Source organism: Chiloscyllium plagiosum, unplaced genomic scaffold, assembly GCF_037043375.1.
Source record: "Chiloscyllium plagiosum isolate Xiang-an unplaced genomic scaffold, Cpla_swu_hap1 HiC_scaffold_17, whole genome shotgun sequence".
In the NCBI taxonomy this organism is placed as follows: Eukaryota; Metazoa; Chordata; class Chondrichthyes; order Orectolobiformes; family Hemiscylliidae; genus Chiloscyllium; species Chiloscyllium plagiosum.
In genome coordinates, this window is record NW_028270155.1 from 60,540,509 (window position 1) to 60,557,679 (window position 17,171).

At 38.4% G+C, this 17,171-nt stretch overlaps 1 protein-coding gene across 1 annotated transcript in view; it reads right to left on the bottom strand.

The window, feature by feature from the left end:
• Positions 1 to 1,080: 1,080 nt before the first annotated feature.
• The window catches only part of znrf1 (zinc and ring finger 1), a 263,548-nt gene continuing 247,457 nt past the window's right edge, over positions 1,081 to 17,171 (bottom strand). The window contains exon 5 of the mRNA XM_043707184.2: positions 1,081 to 7,463. The gene's annotated coding sequence lies outside the window, so the exon portion shown is untranslated. The remainder of the gene's footprint in view (positions 7,464 to 17,171) is intronic.

Here is a 17,171-nt window from a genome sequence, read left to right on the forward strand (position 1 = left end):
AAGAGCTTAGTTGTTTTCTATCAGCTTTGAAAAGACCAAGGTAGGTTAACCTTCTGTTGGTCTGATTTCTTTCCGTGCCTATGTAATCTCTTACAATCTAACATTCATAGTAAGACAGCTTTATGTAGTTCCTTTTTATAAATTTGCACCTTAGCAGCTACCCTTGAGGATTTTAATAATCAAACGAGAAACAATTAAAATGAATAACATTCTGACTTTTTCAGGGGATAAAAATCAACACTCCAGCTAATTGTAATCTCCCCTCAATTAAAGGGAGTTTGCTTCTTCTCCTCACCCCACTCCAACTATTCACAGAATATGGGCACCACGAGCAATGCCCATCCAATTGCCATTGAGCTACACTTTTTTATGCCTGAGCTCTACTCTGAAATGTATCATTCGACTGCAGTAAGGTCAACACTGTCTGCCAGCATTTCGAAGTTAGTACGCACTGTACACTAAACTGCAGCTTCTAGATCCTCTGATTTTGTATTTAAGTATTTTATACAGATCAGAACTTGACATGGGGAGAAAAACGAAGGCAGATTTAAAGCAAACAATTACATGCATTCTCAATTTATGCATGCAAATAGAGGTCAGCGCTCAAAATTTGAATGTTACTTTTTGCACATATTAACTGGTAATTGGAGCCTTAAATGTCATTCTGAAGCGAACCAACTGAAATACCTCAATCAAGCGCTTTCATGTAGACACTGGATGATGCCAATTATTGGGACTGAATTGTGCCAATTATTTCAGTGGACCAGGCCATTCTTCAGTCAATTTCATTTAAGATTCCATAACCATCAATTCATCAAACTTTCATCTCCATAGATCTGAACTCTGGCTAGAGATGAAATAATCATGTTTAACTCCCTGTCTCCACATTATAAGTCTTTATGATCTCAAACTCAGGTAATCAAGCCTGCAGATATTCCAGAAGAAGCCAGGAAATATTACATCAAAGTGTGAATCACACACATTACCCAATGCAGGGTTTCATAACAGGCAGGCACCTTATGTACATCACCCCAATGACAGGAATGAAACTAAAACTTAAAACATAAATTGGACATAGGATTGTGGGAATGTTGTGTAGATTTTATTTTTCATAATTTTGAAATACATACTATACATCAACATACAGGATAGTCTGTTTAAAATGAGCTTTGTATCTTTTTGGTGTTAATCTCAGATCAACGTCTACTCAGTAAATTTAATATAAAAAGCATAATGTGCCTGTAAACATTTAACATTTTTCAAGAAACTGCATTACAAACAAATTCCATCTGTTCTCATTGGAACCTGGTGAAAGCCTGCCTACAGTGCATAGTGTAAAACACACTAGGACAGTTGAAAGATTATCCCCTTTTATTCAAGTCTACAAAAAATTGACTTGTAAGTTACTGACTTACATTGATGATACAGTATTTCATCTTCTAAAAGTCTGATTTTGTTTAGCTGTGCTGTTTTTCTTTTCAAACACTGCTTTAGTTCAAGGATCCATGCCATAGTTTAATTATACATTAGACTGAAACACGCTAGGATTTACATTATAATCAAATGCAGACAATCACTCTGGGTCAATTCCTCCAACCTCCTTTTTTTTTATATGGCAATATAAAGACAATTCATTACATAAGGCAACATCCCAGTCACGTAGAAATATTGAACAGAGAAAGTAGAATACACAGCATTTGTACTTCATGTTGCAGTTCTGCCAGATAAAGATCATCAGACACACTTTCTCTTGTCCTTCCTCCACCTCTCCTGTATGTGTTTCTAACCAAGTAATTAGTTTCCCAACTGTGCTATCACAATGGACAATTTAGATTTTATCTAACAAGCTTGCATAAATAACAATCAGCCTTCTGAATGCCTTTTTAAATAAAACTGTTTGGACAACATGCTTTCATTTTCTCCACTTTGCACAGTTAACGAACGCTAAGTACATTTCATCTGGAAGGTGAAGTGGGCAAAAGAATAGAGGCAGAGGTTGTATGCAGCAGCATAATTTCACTACTAGATTGTGACAATTATTAATTAAAATATGAAAACAACAGAACAAAAAGAAATTACAAGCTGCAAAAAAAATTAAAACTTCCAATTAAGGTAAAAGCTAATAGTAAAACTATTATTATTAATACTGAGAGCAAGATTATCTAAGAGGAATGTGGACCCAAAAAGACGATGTATCTGGTACTCAATTAGACACTGAGGTAATGGGAGATTTATCAAACAAATTTATCATAATCAACTTTATAATACAGGAAGAGATATAAAATACAAGTGATAGCTGAAGAATAAATCAAAAGGGAGAATCTTATTGGATCCAATACAACTAATTTAAAAAAAATGGTAATGGAGACATTAATGGGAATTAGGAAAGATAAATCTCTCGGATTTGATGGTTTCTACCCAAGTGTTAAAATAATTGGTGAGAGAATTCAGAAGCGTTAGTCATAATCTTTCAAATTTCTTATTTCATTGATTGTTGGTTATATTGTGAATTCACTAATTTCAATCCATTATTTAAGTGGGAGACAGAAACCAGGTAAATTCTAGTCTGTCAGTTTGATGTCAGTTTTAGGGATGTTACTGAGATCTGTCACCAGGAACACAGTAACTAAGCAATTAAACAAAAATGAGCTGATCAAAAGGTTAAAATGGTTTTATTAAGCATAGGTTAAATCTGACTAATTCAGTAGAAGTTATGAAAATGTCACTAATAAGGGGGATCTAGTGATATTATCCATGGCCCTCAATAAGTCTTTTTGATAAGACTCCACAAACCAAATAGCAAAATGTGAGTAGACAGAATTTTAAGTAGACTTTTAATCTGAGCTTAAAATTGATTTGAAGATAGAAAACTAGGAGTAAAATAAAGGTTAGATACTCAATGGGAATGCCACAAAGTGATGATGTTTACACAGTCAATCTCTCAATAACAATAAGTTTAGAGTCTGGAATTTGTTCTGGAACTTCACACTTTCTCAATAAATATTAATGACTTGGGTGAAGGAATAGAGTGGCATAACAAGTTTGTTGATAAAAATGTCAAGTTAGAAGGGACGGTGGAGTCATGCAGATTGGAGTAGGAAGTTGAAAAGAGATTGTGTCTAATTAATTATAGTTAAAAATATGGCCAATGGCGGATAAGTCTGGAATCATTCACTTTGGGCCGAAGAAACAAATTCTTATGTTTCAAATTCAACTGTTATCAAGTACTCAAATCATTAAAAGTTAATAGATAGAAACAAAATTCAATCAAAAGGACTGAAAAAGTTGCCCTTATCTCAAAGGAGTTGAAGTATAAAGCAGAAGAATACATTTCAGCTGTATACAGCCTTGGTCAGACCCCACCTGAAACACTGGATTCACTGTTTGGGCATTCCATTCCACCCGAATAATTGAATGGCCCTACAGGTGTTGCAACACGAATTCCCCAGAATGATATCAAAAAGTTTATAGAGTCAAATTATGATTGTGTAAACTCAGCTTGTATTTCTGAAAGCAGAGATGCCAGGACCAAGAGAGACTGAAATCCTACCACAACACAAATTGAAGGATGTGGAGTTGAGGTGCAGATTAACCATGATCTAACTGAACAGAGGAAAAGGTTCAAGGGTCTGAATCATCTACTACTCTTTCTATCTTCCAGGTGATTCAATGTTTTAAAAAAAAACTATGAATCAGAATGGAAAGTTTAAAATAACTGATATCTTTTTAAAATCACACTCAGGGCAATGGACACAAGTCGTGCTAAAACAGAGCAGGACTGAACAGAGATTATTCCTTGACATCATTGTCTTGTACGCTCAGTGGACATATGGCAAAATCACCTAGAGGAAATGACATCTGAAAGGTAATAAAAATGTGTCAACATGAGTATAAATACTGACATGGATACTGCCCTACAGATCGACCATTAGAACATCACTACTCATAAACTAACAGATGAGATGTCAAAGAATTCTTCTGCAACACCAATAAGCAAGTCATTATGGGGAAAATGAATCAGTATTGTAAGTTTTTTTTGGGTAATTATTTCAGCAATAGTACATTTTAATTATTCAAGTGGAGATTCTCCTTTCCCAATTTAGCTATTCTTTCTTCTCATGCCATGCTCCAATCACAGAAGTCAGCTGTGCCCAGGTTTCTTGACTAAAGCAGCTGCTTAACTGAGGGAGACCATGTGGCCTGCAGTGGCTCACCTGCCAAACGTCACTTCCTGTCTGAGGGGAAATGATCAATTCCTGCTCCAATGAAAATAACTGAGGTCAGTCCCATGAGAAAAAGCAGGTGCTAAGCAACATCCTGCCAAACAGCACTTGGTGACTACCCTGTCTGATAGCAATTTTAGTCAAACAAAATTTTAAAAAGAACAGGCAAAAGTGTGATATCATGCAGTTTTGGGATAATTTCCTTTTTGGCCCAAAGAATTAATCATTACACTAAAATCCCCAAATTCTTAATTAGGGTTTTGGCTTTGGTTTTCCATAACAAAACGTTAACATTAAAATGTTCTCAGATGCAGATAAAGCATGAGTATTTTAAACATTTTCTTTTCATTCCCATTTTAAAAAATGCATTAAGTTTTAAGTGAGAATATTGATGATACTGTAGATCTGCTTTTATAATTATGATTTTTACTGATTTGGGTTGTCTATTACAGATCCAGTAGGTGGTATCTATGTTTGACACAAGCAGTCAAATACTGCAAACAGCTGCAACTAGGTTCACACTGGATTGTGCCACAAACCACAGTTGTATTGCTGAGAAGAGAAAACAGTTAAATGTTTGCCACAGGTCAGCTGTTCAACTACAGAGTAGAAAGTGGACACTGTTTTATGAAGAAAAGGATTTGAGAGAGTCAATTTAACTTAAATTTAGATGCTTAGCTCCATTTTTATCTTCATACACACCTGGAAGGGAAAGTCCTTTTTCTTTGAAATAACTAACTTGATATGAAAGATTTGAGGTGAAAATAGAGTGGGGACAAACCACATTAAAAGCACTGTTAATTTCCTCATTCATCAAAGCTACCAAGAAACAGGCTGGAAAATAGTCAGCTCAATGAGAGCACCAAAAATGGTTTCAACTCAAGGCACTAGGACAGGGTAAATTAGAATAAGTACAAATTACAGCAGAGGCATTCAAAATTAAATAAGCTTAACCTTTGATTTTTTTTTTTACAACGTTCACCTTGAAAAATAGGACAGATCACCTAGGTGAGAATCTGTATCAGAATAAAGCAGTGCAAGAGCATCCAAGAAACTAAAAAAAAGTACACAGAAAACAAAAAGTGCATTGCTTTAAGTCATTATGAATGTGCTGTATATCGTGCAACACCTTTAAAACAAAGTTTGTTTAAAAAAAAGTAAATTCTTGCTTCACTGACACTCTGTACCTGAAGTTTGAAATCCATCACAGATTACAAGGACCTCACCATTGTGACCTCTTTTGATCAGTCATTTAAAGAAACAGAGCACACAGTGAAACCATTACGAGAGTAGAAGGGAAATGTAAAGGTGATGCTAGAATAAAACGCGTAATAAAAACAGCAGCAACACAATCCTGCTACGTATTTCAGTTTCTGTATACACGGGAAAAGCCCCTAACCCACCACATTGAAACATTAATTTCACAATGACTGTACACAGTTCCAAGAAGTGCTAGGCCTACTCACATTGCTGGGAAAAGCACAATTTTCCTGCAGTAATATATCTTACACTCAAATTCGATACCCGTCATGCAGTAACTTGTAGTACCCAAAACTGCTAACAGCATGGTTTCAAATATATTTTGTTGACCACTAGTGCAATTTGTCTTGATTCTGAAATCTGCTCACAAACACCATTTGTACTATAAATGCTGGTGTGCGTGGTCCTCATTTTCCTTCTAATGACTCATTTTCCAGTCATATCCTCCCATTCCTTGTAAAATGGCATCTCCGGTCTCTTTCTTTTCTGTCTGTTCATCAACTATAAAACACTAGTTTTTGTTTTGGGGAACGAAAATTACTATTGAATTTACCAGTAAATGCTATGGCAGGGAATTAACTACCTGATACCCAGACTGCTTGTGCCTAGCAAACTCAGGGTTTCTCCCAATGTTTGCAGGGATCTGTGTACTAGCTCTGCTTGTGAGCCCTGGATGATCAGATAGAGCAGAGCATGTCAATCCTAGCTTACATTACTTCTACCAACTTGCAGTCACTGTAAACACATTACTGAACGGCAGCAACAGTCCATAGCTCTCGGGCTAACATTGCAAAGCCCTTTATGCTATAAACTGACCTTCCATTGTAAATGCAGTCCCTAAAGAAAGTGGAAAACTACCCACATCTGGGTCACGTGCAGGTCATTGCATTTCCTGAGACTTACTAAAAGCCTACGTCACCAAAGTAGTAAAAAAAACTTTACATCATGCTGTAACTTTTCATTTGTGAAGAGATTTCTGTGAAAATAAAATTAGAAAAGGGAAATCTTAACTCCATTTCTGTTTATCTAGCACAAATTAATGTAAATGCTCATTCAATAGTTTATTGAACATCGTGATGGTACACCATATCAAAACACCTTGACAAACAAAAGGGAGTATCTTCCTCCAGCTGTCATAAATACACCAGCCTGAATATTCAGGCTACATAACAAGCTGAAGTAAAATTGATACCTTTAACAGCAGGACAGATTCACTAGTCTCTAGAGGAAACTGCAGCCATAAAAAATCCACTAGGGCCTTGAGAGAAGGGCAAAAAAGAGATTTGAACCATCTCTTTAGGATGCCTGTGTCATTTTGTAGCACAGAGCTGAGGAGCTCAAGAAGACAGGATTCCAGGTTTAAACGTTAGTGCAGAGAGCGCTTCTGGCTGAAAATTGTCGACAAGGAACAGATCCTTTCATTAGAGGATTTTAATTTTTGGCAACATCTGTCACAAAGTGGGATGGAAAAAAGCCAGGAGAGTGCTCGTGTCTGTACACACATCAGCAAGAACACGCTGGCTACACTGGACACTGTGTAAACACATCATGGACACAACTACAAGCCCACGGACACTCAATGCTTTACATTCTGGCATTTTCAGAACTTGGTCAACACGTGAAATTCCACTCTCCTTTGCTTTTATAACCTGTAGTGGTTGCCACCTTGAAGTCACATCCCAGAGACAAGTCTTTTGCACAGCACTCTCAAATCCAAAAAGCAATCATGCTCTGCTTGGTAAGTCCTTTTCTTCCCCTTTATTTCTGTACAGTCTTTTCAAAAAGAATCAGTCATTCCGTTATTCTGGGGCTGATGTGATCAATCTACCAGCTGGTGATCTACTCATGGCTTCCTTCTTATCCAAATTTCATCTGGTTCTTTTTGTTTCTCTTGTTCAGAACTGGTTGCTGGAATTTCAGTTCAAGTGTATCAGATTCTTAACCTCCATGTAAGGGTTTATCCAAAGTGAGCAGAGTGCCCTGCAAGAAAGAAACAAAGTCAGTGTCTGCAACTTACTACTCAAGTTGTGATCCACACAAGTCGAATAAACATATCTTGCTCAGAGACATATTACTTTTTGTTTTCTATAAAGTAGCTAATTTCCTTTATCAAGTTATAATTTACCTGTCTTTGCTTAAATTAAAAGTGAGAATATTAGAACAGGGTGCTGAAGGCACAATGATACACAAGATCGTCACACCTTTCATCAATACACTGGCACAGATGTTCCTCCAATTTCTAAAATAATGACATAGATAGTAAATGTTGCCATTTCGTTTCCTAATCCCAATGTAGATAGTGTACTCTTCATTTTGATGCTTCTGGTGGATAACACTCCAGTGGAAATTAGACAAATCAAAGGGTTGAATCTAATGACCAAAGGCAAAAAGCTTTGTGATGAAATGTTGTTGCTCAGTCACCAATTCCTTCACTGAGCTGTCACCAGACATTAATTAAATAGACTAAAAATTTATCTTGTTGTCTCCAACATTTACAGAATTAGCAAAATATCTGTACATCATGATGGTGCAGGTCAGCTGAAGTTTGATCACATAGGATTCAGGGAGAACTTGCCAATTGGATACATAATTGTCTTAATAGCAGGAGACAGAGGAGTAATGGAGTGTTATTTTTCAGACTGGAGGCGTGTGACCAGCCAGGGATTGGTACTGGGTCCACTTATGTTTGTCATTTATATAAATGATTTAAATGAGAATATTGAAGGCATAGTTAGTAGATTTGCAGATGATATCAAAACTGGTGGTATACTGGACTGTGAAGAATTTGTCTAAGTTACAAAGTGATCTTGATCAATTGCGTCAAGGGGCTGAGGAGTGGCAGATGGAGTTTAATTTGGATAAATGGGAGGTATTGCATTTGGATAAAAACAAACAAGGGCAGAACTTATACAATTCAAACTAGGGCCTTGGTTAGTGTTGTAGAACAGGGAGACATAGATATTCAGGTACATAATTCTTTGAAGTTTACATCACATTTAGATAAGCTCCAAGAAGGCATTTAGCACACCTGCCTTCATTGCTCAGAGCTTGGAGTATTGGAATTGGAATGCCATGTTGAGGTTGTACAGGATATTGGAGAGTTCTATTCTGGAGTACGGTGTCCAGTTCTGATTGCCCTGTTATAGGAGAGATATTGTTAAGCTGGACAGGGTTCAGAAAAGATTTACCAGGCTGTTGCTGGGAATGGAGGGTTTGAGTTATAAGGAGAGGTTAAATAGGCTGGGATTTTTTACTGGAATGTAGGTGGGTGAGGGGTGATCTAATAGAGATTCATAAAATCATGAGGGGTATAGGGGGTAAGGTGAATGGCAGGTGGGAGATTTCAAGACAAGAGGGCATATTTTTTAAGGTGAGAGGAGAAAGGTTTTAAAAATGGGTGATTTTATTTATACAGAGAGTGGTTCATGTATGGATTGAACTTTCAGAGGAAGTGGTGGATGCAGGTACAGTTACAACATTTAAAAGATATTTTGATAAATACATGAATAGAAAAGGTTTGGTGGAATATGGGCCAAGCACAGACAGGTAGGACTCGTTTAGTTTGAGATTATGGTCAGTGTGGAATGGTTGGACTTTTAGAGTCATAGAGATGTACAGCATGGAAACAGACCCTTCGGTCCATCCTGTCCATGCCGACCAGATATCCCAACCCAATCTAGTCCCACCTGCCAGCACCCGACCCATATCCCTCCAAACCCCTCCTATTCATATACTCATCCAAATGCCTTTTAAATGTTGCAATTGTACAAGCCTCCACCACTTCATCTGGCAGCTCATTCCATACACGTACCACCCTCTGTGTGAAAAAGTTGCCCCTTAGGTCTCTTTTATATCTTTCCCCTCTCACCCTAAACCTATGCCCTCTAGTTCTGGACTCCCTGACCCCAGGGAAAAGACTTTGTCTATTTATCCTATCCATGCCCCTCATAATTTTGTAAACCTCTATAAGGACACCCCTCAGCCTCTGACGCTCCAGGGAAAACAGCCCAGCCTGTTTAGCCTCTCCCTGTAGCTCAAATCCTCCAAACTTGGCAACAACCTTGTAAATCTTTTCTGAACCCTTTCAAGTTTCACAACATCTTTCCGATAGGAAGGAGACCAGAATTGTGCGCAGTATTCCAACAGTGGCCTAACCAATGTCCTGTACAGCCGCAACATGGCCTCCCAACTCCTGTACTCAATACTCTGACCAGAAATACTCTGAAAGAAACATATCATTTAAAACCTGTAACTTGGAAAAAAACAAGTTCTCCAAAACAAGTTCTAAAAAGTCCTTTCAAACTGTAAATCACAGCAGACACTCAGTTAAACTAGGCTAATTCAAAGATCACTGAACTGTGTTACCTCAGCAATCATAAAGGGAGGCATCTAGAATTTAATTAACCCAGGTATTTCTTTAAAAATGACAATTCAAAACTTCTATGAAAACAGAGAAAAGAATTTCAATGTAAGTAACACTTTGCCTGGTGGAACAATGACTCGTTTGCAACTAACACAACAGCCATTATGTGAGGTTGTGATAATGACAGGTTGTGAAAGCAATTTTGTGCAGAAGGCTTAGGAAGGGTTCTTGGCCAAAGGGAGCACATGGGGGGAGACCTTTAGAAATCAACTGCTGTTATGGCAGAAGAATCTGGGTAAGCTCCAAGCATAGAGTCATAGAGATGTACAGCATGGAAATAGACCCTTCGGTCCAACCTGTCCATGCCGACCAGATATCCAAACCCAATCTAGTCCCACCTGCCAGCACCCGGCCCATATCCCTCCAAACTCTTCCTATTCATAAACCCATTCAAATGCCTCTTAAATGTCGCAATTGTACCAGCCTCCACCACATCCTCTGGCAACTCATTCCATACACGTACCATCCTCTGCATGAAAAAGTTGCTCCTTAGGTCTCTTTTATATCTTTCCCCTCTCACCCTAAACCTATGCCCTTTAGTTCTGGACTCCCTGACCCCAGGGAAAAGACTTTGCCTATTTATCCTATCCATGCCCCTCATAATTTTGTAAACCTCTATAAGGTCACCCCTCAGCCTCTGACACTCCAGGGAAATCAGCCCAGCCTGTTCAGCCTCTCCCTGTAGCTCAGATCCTCCAACCCTGGCAACATCCTTGTAAATCTTTTCTGAATCCTTTCAAGTTTCACAACATCTTTCTGATGGGAAGGAGATCAGCAGAACAACTGAGGAATGAGAAAATGTCTTTCTTTCCCAAATCTTGCTTAGTCCATCTACACAGTCAACTAACTATTTGACTTCAGAAGCTATCATACCTTCTGCAACTTCTACTTTTAACGGCTTTACTTTGGAAGGCCTAAAATGATTTTCGAGACTGACATTGTTTTTATTTTTACAAGTACATTTATCCTGTGACAAAACTGCTCCTTTAACATCATTATGCAGACCTTGGCTTCTTTTTTTCCCCAGACAGGTCATAAATGTCACAGACTCCGAAAAGTCTGGAGCTTGAAAGTGTTAGGGCTAATTTGATAATAACAAACAGATACTGCATCAGACAGAAGGCTTTCAAGGTTTTAAAAACACTTGTACAATAAAAGTGGAGTGGCCAGTTCTCCCAGCTCAGCTTTTCTCTGATTTGGTATTTTGTTTTTGAAGCAGTAGTGTGGAAGAGCTGCTGGACCTCTCTCTCTCTGACTTCTAGTCTGTAAGAACTTGTGTTTGATTTTACCTTTTGTGCCAAGGGGTATTTATGGAAATTGTTGCAAGTATTTGGAACAGCATCATTAGGTTGGGATGATCTATAGGGCTTTTGGATAGTTAAATTATTTGGTATTCTGTTTCTGTTGCTTGCGTTTCATTCAGTAATGTTGTAAATAAATTGTTTTGTTTAAAACTAAGTGGTTTAACCAGCTGATTCTTTCCTGGAATATCCAGTTAACAACTGCTTAAAACAACACACAAAGTTAGGTTCTGGGCTACCTTCTTGAAATGTTTTGAGGGATCTGGCCTGGTCCATAACAACCCTTACCTACTTTTAACCTTTGCATGTATATTTTTAGCTACTACCCTGACCATGTTTACTTGTACAACAACAACAGTAGTTCTGCAATTTAGGACTAAAGTTTGTTGCTGATCATTTTTAAATTGAAACATTTGTGAACTCCAAGGGGCTATATATAACCATAAACAAACTGTTAGTTCACAGACCATTCTGAGAACAACCTTGTGAGGTTGTGGTACTGGAATTACAGCTACCTTGAAAAAATAACTTTTTAAAATCATCACTAGTAATACTGGTACCAGCACAGCCTTTGAACTCTGTTGCAGAACTGTTTATTTCCAAAACAAAATGTAAGGTGGGCAAAGATAAATACTTACAAAATTATTATAATTGGAATGGCAAAGTAGGAAAAAGATTCTGTCATAGAATCATAGAGATGTATAGCACAGAAACAGACCCTTCGATTCGACTCGTCCATGCTGACCAGATTTCCTAAATTAATCTAGTCCCATTGGCCAGCAGTTGGCCAAAATTCCTCCAACCCCTTCCTATTCATATCCCCAACCAGATGCTTTTTAAATGTTGCAATTGTACCAGCTTCCACCACTTCCTCTGGCAGCTCATTCCATACACGAATTATCCTCAGCGTGAGAAAGTTTCCCCTTAGGTCCATTTTACATCTTTCCTTCTCATCTTAAACCTATGCCCTCTAGTTCTGGACTCCCCCAACGCAGGGAAAAGACCTTGTCTATTTAGCCCATCAATGCCCCTCAAGATTTTATAAATCTCTGTAAGGTCACCCCTCAGCCTCTAATGCTCCAGGGAAAACAGCTCCAGCCCATTCAGCCTGTCCCTATCGCTCAAACCCTCCAACCCTGACAAGATCCTTGTAAATGTTTTCTAAACCCTTTCAAGTTTCACAACATCCTTCAAAAAGGAGGAAGACCGGAATTTCACACAAAATTCAAAAAGTGGCCTAACCAATGAAGTGTACAGTCGCAACCTGCGCCTGAGACCTGGGTTCAATTCCCGCCTCAGGCGACTCTCTGTGTGGAGTTTGCACATTCTCCCCATGTCTGCGTGGGTCCCCTCCGGGTGCTCCGGTTTCCTCCCACAATCCAAAAATGTGCAGGTTAGGTGAATTGGCCATGCTAAATTGCCCGTAGTGTTAGGTGAAGGGGTAAATGTAGGTGAATGGGTCTGGGTGGGTAATGCTTCGGCGGGTCGGTGTGGATTTGTTGGGCCGAAGGGCCTGTTTCCACACTGTAATTAATCTAATCTAAAAAAACCTGACCTCCCAACCCCCATACTCAATTCTCTGGCCAATAAAGGCAAGCATACCAAACGTCTTCTTCACTCTCCCTGTGACTTCACTTTCACGGAACTATGAACCTGTACTCCAAGGTCTCTTGTATCCATGGATTGCAAGTAATTCCTCACAAGATAACATTTCATATGATTTGACTGCAAATATTCTTGGGATGCAATTTAAAGTATCCTGTTTTCAACTTCTGAAATTATTTTGTTGGAAAGTAGTTAGCTCTTTACATCTTCTATCGTAATCTTTTCGCCATTCCTTTAAAATTAAAGAGGTAAATATTATTAAATAGACTAAAGTTTTTCTTTGATCTTCATCAAACATCGAATGCCCTTTGAAAACCAGATCATTGAATCATAGAATGGTGATGGCACAAGTTGAATTTATTTGGGCCACTGATCAGCTCGTACCACTCCCATGCCCTTTACCTGTAGGCCTGTAACTTTGCTCTCCTCAGATATTTATTCAATTCCTTTTTTGAAAGATAATTGCATCTGTCTCCATCACATACTCTGATGGCACATTTCAGATGCTTACCTTGCTCAGTTAGTTGTTACAGATCTTTGTATGTTTGGATTTTGCATGGGTAATCAAGAAAAATACTTATTAGTTACACTGAGTTGAGACAAGGGAAACTGAAGTAATAAATTACCTCATAGCCACAGTATCGGCTCCACTGAACCAGGTTTTACTGTGATCTGTATTTGAAGGCCATCAGTTCTTTATTACATTCACAATTAGATTTTCAGCTGGGCTTTTTGAACAGCAGGTTCTTTAAAATAACGTAGTCTGAGATGTTAGCTTAGTTTCCTTCTTTAGGTACTGTTAGAAATATTCTGCACTTTGCTTTTTAATGCAAGTGAGTAAAATTTGATAACGTGCTTGACTAATTGCAAATTAAATATGGTAATTAATAACTACTTACCAATTACTTGACAGAAAATATTTATTTAGCAAAAAATAGCACGAGTGCTGCAATGTTTCTTATTGTTGAATGGTTTCAGCAAGTACACAGGGAAAACATATTCAGCATCTTATTATTGTACACACTACCCTTAGAATAATGTCTCTTTACAGACAGCATTACAGGTACTGAACAGAAAATGAAGGGAACAATGTGATGAGAAGACAAATTAGAGAAAGGAAAACCAAGAAGGTTTCTGTAAAAGAAATGCTGATGAAAACTTTCAGACAGAATTGCAGTGAGCAGGGATATTGTGGCAGAAAGGTAGGCCTGATGTAGGAACAGATCAAGCGGGAAGCAACAGATAACTGAGACCCAGGGAAAGGAAAGTATGGCTGAGCATTAACTTTAGCAGATAGTACGATTTGTAGAGGAGTTGTGAACGGGAATAGGAGCTTATATATGAAAACAAGTTAAAAGCTGTAAGGGTTCACAACAATATCTTGTTAAAAGATTTGTTACTATATAGGAAAGTACCGAATGAGGCTCAGTAATTTCCTTTAGTCAACTTTCCCAAAGTTATCAGCATTCAAGTAATCAGAAATGCATACAAGGAATGCTGTATGTTTCTTTATAAGTGAGAGTTCATCCTTTTAAACTATGATTTTTAGTCTTTTTTCAGTACAATGATAGCAGAATAGGTCACTGATCTACCCACTGTGTGGACAAGGCTGAGAGCGAATATTCCAATATTTGTGCATCCCTTACTTGCAAGGCTTAGTGCCACCTGAAGATGGCAGTATTTAAATTCAAAATTGAGTTATGTGGAAGAGGTTATATTGAAACCGTGAGAGAGCCTGCACTTTAAGCAGCACATTCAACCTGCTGGGTTTTAGCATAGGATAGTTGAATATTTTTTTGCAACAAGCTAAGAATGGAAATAACAATGGTGGAGAGTCCTTTCAAGATGGCTAAAGAAGACAAAGGAGAAATAAATAGAAATATAAAGACAAGTAAAAAAGTTTGACTTAAGATATTCTTAAATGTGTTAAGTAGTGGAGTTCTGTAATCACTCATGGTTTTAATCATTCAATATTAGTTTCCTATTTGCATCTGGATGGATCTCTTTGTGAATTGCAAAGTGTCACAGGATCATAGATTTGCAGATGACAACCATTCAGCCCATTGTGTACGCACTGGCTCTTTGCATTTTAAACTTGGTGCAAGTTTCTTGCCTTTTCCCTGTAAAATTGTTAATTGTTTCTTTTTAAATAATTATCTAATGCCTTCTTGAATGCCTCAACTGAACCTGTCTCCACCACACTTCCAGCAGTGTATTCCCTGCACTATTAGCTGCGTGAAAAAGTTCTCTTGAATGTTGCATTGGCTTTTTTTTTGCAAAACACTTTTAAGCCCATGCGCCCTGTGGTTCACAATCCTCTTATGAACGAGAATCGTTTTTCCCGATCTACTCTGTCTAACCACCTACTGATTGTGGAAACCTCTATTGAATCTTCATTTAGTCTTCTCCTTTCCAATCAAAACAGTCCCAACTTCTACAATCTATCCTTATTACCGAAGTTTCTCATTCCTGGAAACATTCTTGTAAGCTCCTTCTGTACTCTATCCAATGTGTTCACATTCTTCCTAAAGTGTGGCACCTTGAACCATACAATACTCCAGCTAAAGCCTAACCAGTGTCCTATACAAGTTGACATTTTCTCCCTGGTCTTGTACTCTATGCCCTTATTAAAGGGCGTTTGGAACATTATATGGTTTATTAATTGTTTCTTTACCTGTCCTGCACCTTTAATTACTTATGCAAATATACACCAGGGTCACCCTATTCCAGCACACTCTTTGGAATAGTACCTTTTACTTTGTACTGTCTCTCCATGTTTTTGTATCAAATTCTACCACCGCATACTTCTCTGTATTGAACTTCAACTGCCACCTGACCACACACTCCTCCAATGTCCTTTTGAAGTGGACAGGATTTATACCAAGAATAGACGGTTGGTAAATATATTCTAAATTGTTCAAATTGTAGCTAATTCATGAGTGTTCATAAGTTACAAGACAGAAAATATTATTTTGTAATACGTTCACCAATGTTCCCTCTAAGCTGTGTAATTAACGGGTTCCTACACAGATTGCACACAGGTTGGTCTTTTGCAGTCACTGTGCACACAGCAATATAACAACTATTTAAAGGCTCACACATCTGAATGAATTGGTCACACACACTTTTGCCCTCATTATTCCATACAGTTCATACTGACATTAGTATAATCTGCAAGGAATTAACAATTCCAAGTAATTTTTAAAAAAAGCAGCCAGTAAATGTTAACATCACTGAATGCTGTACATATCCCATGAAGTTTCAGATGTCACAGCAAATATTAACATTTGATGCTTCACTATGGTTTGTTTTATCAGTGTTAAACTGATGTACGTGTAAACTGATATTCATGAGACATAACTCATTTCTCTGACATGCAAGGTGGAAATTGATATTTAAGGCATGATTATTCATCAAATGAGCGCAAAGTAAAAAACCACTTTGGGGGAATTCAAGATGGCTGCGACCCAGTAGGTCTGCCTTGCTGAGCTCTGCATCAGAACTCAGACAAAGTGGGGCACTCACCCTCACTTTATTACCTAATTTTTTTTTATTAGAAGAATACAGCGCAGTACAGGCCCTTTGGCCCTCGATGTTGCGCCGATCCAAGCCCACCTAACCTATACTAACCCACTATCCTCCATATACCTATCCAATGCCCGCTTAAATGCCCATAAAGAGGGAGAGTCCACCACTGCTGCTGGCAGGGCATTCCATGAACTTACGACTCGCTGAGTGAAGAACCTACCCCTAACTTCAGTCCTATATCTACCCCCCCTTAATTTAAAGCTATGCTCCCTTGTAATACCCGACTCCATACGCGGGAAAAGGTTCACACTGTCAACCCTATCTAACCCCCTAATCATCTTGTACACCTCAATCAAGTCACCCCTAAACCTTCTTTTCTCTAATGAAAACAGCCCCAAGTGTCTCAGTCTTTCCTCATACGATCTTCCTTCCATACCAGGCAACATCCTGGTAAACCTCCTCTGCACCCGTTCCAGTGCCTCCACATCCTTCCTATAGTATGGCGACCAAAACTGCACACAATATTCCAGATGCGGCCGCACCAGAGTCTTATACAACTGCATCATGACCTCAGGACTCCGGAACTCAATTCCTCTACCAATAAAAGCCAGTACGCCATATGCCTTCCTCACCGCACTATTTACCTGGGTGGCAACTTTCAGAGATCTGTGTACATGGACACCAAGATCCCTCTGCTCATCCACACTACCAAGTATCCGACCATGTGGTGAAAGGGTTAAAATTGTGTCCCAATACATGTGTGAATCTAACCGGAATGGAGGTGTTGCTTAGTCCCGTGTGAATCTTATTACACACCTCCCCGTGTGAATC